Source organism: Electrona antarctica, assembly GCF_951216825.1.
Source record: "Electrona antarctica genome assembly, chromosome: 14".
Classification (NCBI taxonomy): domain Eukaryota; kingdom Metazoa; phylum Chordata; class Actinopteri; order Myctophiformes; family Myctophidae; genus Electrona; species Electrona antarctica.
The window spans coordinates 44,285,495-44,290,090 of NC_136795.1; the positions used below are offsets into that span (position 1 = coordinate 44,285,495).

Consider the following 4,596-nt stretch of genomic DNA (forward strand, 5'->3'; position numbering starts at 1 on the left):
AGAGAGAGAGAGAGAGAGAGAGAGAGAGAGAGAGAGAGAGAGAGAGAGAGAGAGAGAGAGAGAGAGAGAGAGAGAGAGAGAGAGAGAGAGAGAGAGAGAGAGAGAGAGAGAGAGAGAGAGAGAGAGACAGACAGACAGACAGACAGACAGACAGACAGACAGACAGACAGACAGACAGACAGACAGACAGACAGACAGACAGACAGACAGACAGACAGATTAGAGAGTTCTTTAGGAAGCATAAGGTTTAACTTTTCAACCCCTAAGCCTAACCTAAATTCTATTCCTTCCTAACCCTAACACCAACCCGAATATTTTCCTAATTTTAAACTATAAATCCTTCTTTGTGTGTGTGCGTGTGTGCGTGCGTGCGGGCGGGCGGGCGGGCGTGAGTGAGTGAGTGAGTGCGTGCGTGCGTGTCCATCCGTACAATCAACTTTACACTCTCTGAATGCCAGAGCAGAACCTTAACATAATTATTTATTGATATTACTCAGACAGATTTTGTCCAAACGTCACACTGATGATTGGAACAAAATGCCTCAAATAATAGACACAGCTTCTGATTGCCGCGTAAATTTGCACACATTATTCCCACTAGGCGAGTAAGTCATGCAACCCTTTTCACAGTGTCATGTTATAGCACCACTGGATGGCTGGAAAATGGAAAATAAGAGTTTCCATAGGTTTATGTGCATGCATAAACTTTCCTTAACGAATATATGGTTTCAGTATTTAATTATATATATATTTTTCTATTATTAAGGTTATTGTAACCATCAATTTGTATTGGGGGCGGGGCGGGGGTCGCGAGACATGGCCAAAGCATTTCCAGGAGATCCCCAGCCAAAAAGGTTCAGGTACCCTGGTATAGATTACTGTCATTGTTGAGGTCATTGTTGGTTACCTGAACAGATCACCTCTACTCTGCCTTCCTTTACTTCATTTGGCCTATATGATCCCTTACACTCCCTCAGTGAAGATTCAGATCCACCACAGGAAGATTCCAGCCACCATACAGCTTGCTTTGGACGAGTACACTTTTTTGTTGAAACAGGAGAGCCACAGTCCAGCTCCCTACACAATACAGTTGCGAACCTCATGTTCCAATAGTTCAAATCAATTGGTCTCCAATCTCCATTATTTTTCATCTCCACTGTGCCAGCACAGTGACTGGTTCCTCCCACCAACCTGACTTCAGGGTCTGTAGTACAGAGACAAAATACAAGAGCATAAGCAGTAGCATACAAAATAAAATAAAATAAATTTTAAATTGGATGAATGTAAAATAATCCAATCACAGTTTGTCTTTTACCTGAGCAGGTGAGTCCAACGGTCTTGTCAGGTGAGCAGGTGTTTCTAGTTGAGTCTGAGGTTTTACAGTCCTGGAGATCAGATTCACTGCCTTCACACTGAAACTCTTTGGTCGACCTTGGAGCCCACCCTTCTCCATAGAGCGCCCCCTGGAGGACTGAAGGAACCCCACAGTCAAGCTGCCGACAGACCACCTCTGCATCCTGCTGGTCAAAATCACCTTCACACACTGGGATCCATGACTGATTAGACTTCACCTCCACTCTGCCTGAACACAAATTAGGCCCACGCACCAATTTTACAGACCCTGAAGAGAGATAGAGAGGGCGGGATACAATTTCATCTATACAGAATTGACATATTTACACTATCCACACACAAACTCATTGCCTGCCAATGACAACTTTTTTCCCAGTGTCTCTCGCTGCCGAGGACGACTTTTACCACTTGTTGGGGTTTTTATCAATTCAGAAAGAGATCGCTGATAGCCAACGTATATCAGAGTCCCCATCGCTAGGTAGCGCTCGGCTCGGCTTTACCCGATTTAGCTTCCGGTTCATTTTTGGGGTCTTCAGAATAAAACATCCGGCTGCAGCCGTATCAGGTAACGGACTACAGACTGAATCAATGCTGGCAGTACATTTGTTTAAAAATCAGCACAAATTATCATATTTCAACACACTCATTAAGAACATACAGACAATCACTGTCATTTGTTGTTACCTGAACAGGTCCTGTGTGTTGTCAGCAGTATTATAAGTCAAACTTACACACTGCCTCAGTAACGATTCAGATCCAGAACATTCATCTATTATGAGCCACCATGCAGGTGCATAATGAGATCCAGAAATAATTTTAGTTGAAACAGGAGTACCACAGCCCAGCTGTCTACACGCTACAGTTGATAACTTCTGCTCCCAGCGACTAGGATTTACTGGATACCACTCGTCCTCGTATTTCACCTCCAATGTACCAGTACACTTTCTGCTTCCTCCCACCAACCTGAGATCATCAACCTCTGTACAGAGACAATAGAATAGACAGCAACAAGAAAAGTAATATCTATGTACTTTGATAAAAAACGTTTAAGGCTACAATCTGATGTTTAGTTGTTTGAGTTGTGTTTGTTCACCTGTTGTGTGGCGTGTTGGTTGAACATGGAGAGCTGAAGAGACAAAAGATTAAATTAATTAGTTTCAGTGTAACAGAGTACATGGATATCTTCTCTAGCAGTACAGAGGATAGAGGATTAGCGTAAAGAAGAAAGAAAGAAAGGAAGAAAGAAAGAAAGAGTAAAAGGTGCAGAAATACCGTAACATATACAGTGTACACTGGTATTTTCTAAGGTACCGTACCACACAGTAAAACGTAATACCATACCATCAATACTTGTGAGATAGGAGTAGAAGATAAAATAAGATTACTGTCATTGGTGAAGTGATTGTTTGTTACCTGAACAGACCACTTCCAGTCTGTGGCGAGTGTCTGACTTAGACAACGTCGTTCCACACTCCCTCAGAGAAGATTCAGATCCATCGCAGTTCGATATCATCCTCCGTGCAGGTTCAAGTGGATGACCATAACTCCTTTGTGTTGAAACAGCAGAGCCGCAGTTCAGCTGTCTACACACTACAATTGCTGCCTCCAGTTTCCAGCCATAATGCTCATCGACTGGGATCCACTCTCCCTGGTGTTTCATCTCCAGTGTACCATTACAGTTACTTGTTCCTCCCACCAACCTGATGTCTTCAGGCTCTGCACACAGACAAGAGACAAACAGCACAAAATAAGTAATATGATGTTGATTCTAACATAATAAACCGAACCTAAAGTGTAGTTAGTTGTTGTTTTTTACCTGAGCAGGTGAGTCCAACAGTCTTAGGTGAGCAGGTGTGTCTAGTTGAGTCTGAGGTTCTACAGTCCAGGAGAGCAGACTCACTGCCTTCACACTGGAACTCTTTGGTTGACATTGGAGCCTTCCCTTCTCCATAGAGCGCCCCCTGGAGGACTGAAGGAGCACCACAGCCAAGCTCCCTACAGACCACCTCTGCATCCTGCTGGTCAAAGTCTCCTTCACACACTGAGACCCACGACTGAGTAGACTTCACCTCCACTCTGCCTGAACATGAACTAGACCCATTCACCAACCTTACAGACTCTGGAGAGAGAGAGAGAGAGAGAGAGAGAGAGAGAGAGAGAGAGAGAGAGAAATAATAATTTAGATACAATTATGTTGTCATTAAACATGACAATAGTTATGTCATAAGAAAAAAAGTTAAAAAAGAAAATACATGGGAATAGTGAAATTAACTTCTAACACAATTTACAATTTAGGCATTTAGCAGACGCTCTTAATCCAGAGCAATTTACATTTAAGCAAGACTAAAAACATGGCGATACATCATATACATAAAATAGTCATCATGAATCATACGTAAGCTAAGAACGTAACAGTGGAATATCTATATAATGAAATGCATATGCATACAGTATATAGTGCTATGTAATGCTATCTAAGTTACATAAGTTGAGCCTTTGCATTCGCCTGTAAGGTCGTCGGGGCTATAGAGCGTCGCAGTCCCGCCCCCTTTCATGACGACGGCAGGCCCAGGAAATTAATCCCAATGCATTTTTCCCATAGACATTTCTAAAAGTTTTTTTTTTTTTAAAGACCTTTTAAGCGTCGTACGAAGCCAACTCCACCCGCAAATAAAGATGTCGGCATAATGTATAGTGCGTATAGTGGCCGCAAGATATCATTTACGCATAATGGAAGCTCCTAATTGCGCAATTCACGGATAATAGTTAATGCTTGCGGGTAAGGCTAGCTCTGGTCCATAGCTCTAATGCGTTGCATTTAGACCTAGGCCTATGTTACTCTCAACTTCCGCCGCTCGCATGAATGCAGACCAGCTTCTCCTCTTTAACGTAAATAAAAATAATGTTTTTGCTACTCACCAAAACAAAGGCGGGTTGTGTCATTAGAAAGCCTACTTTCCTTAGTGGATGCACTCTGAGCCCCCCACCACACGTATAAACTGTACTTTTTGGCCAAAAGGGATTTTATTTCCATCGGAAAAAAAATACTTGTAGTTACTCCACTGCGCCTTCTACCGATATTGCCCAGATAATGGCCTCATAGAGAATATTTTTCATCCGGTGAAAAAAAAATCCCTTTCTGGCCAAAATGTACAGTTTATACTGTACTTGTTTTGGTGAGTAGAAAAAACGTTATTTTTATTTACGCTAAAGAGGAGAGGCTGGTCTGCATTAATGCGAGCG

The 4,596-nt window shown here is 42.5% G+C and overlaps 1 long non-coding RNA gene across 1 annotated transcript; it reads right to left on the reverse strand.

The window, feature by feature from the left end:
* Positions 1-2,206: 2,206 nt before the first annotated feature.
* On the reverse strand, positions 2,207-2,920 carry LOC306937739. The gene is made up of 3 exons (XR_013791648.1): positions 2,767-2,920; positions 2,447-2,479; positions 2,207-2,332 (listed from the first exon to the last, which is right to left on the reverse strand). It is a non-coding gene; the product is annotated as an uncharacterized lncRNA (long non-coding RNA).
* Between the last annotated feature and the right edge of the window lie 1,676 nt (positions 2,921-4,596).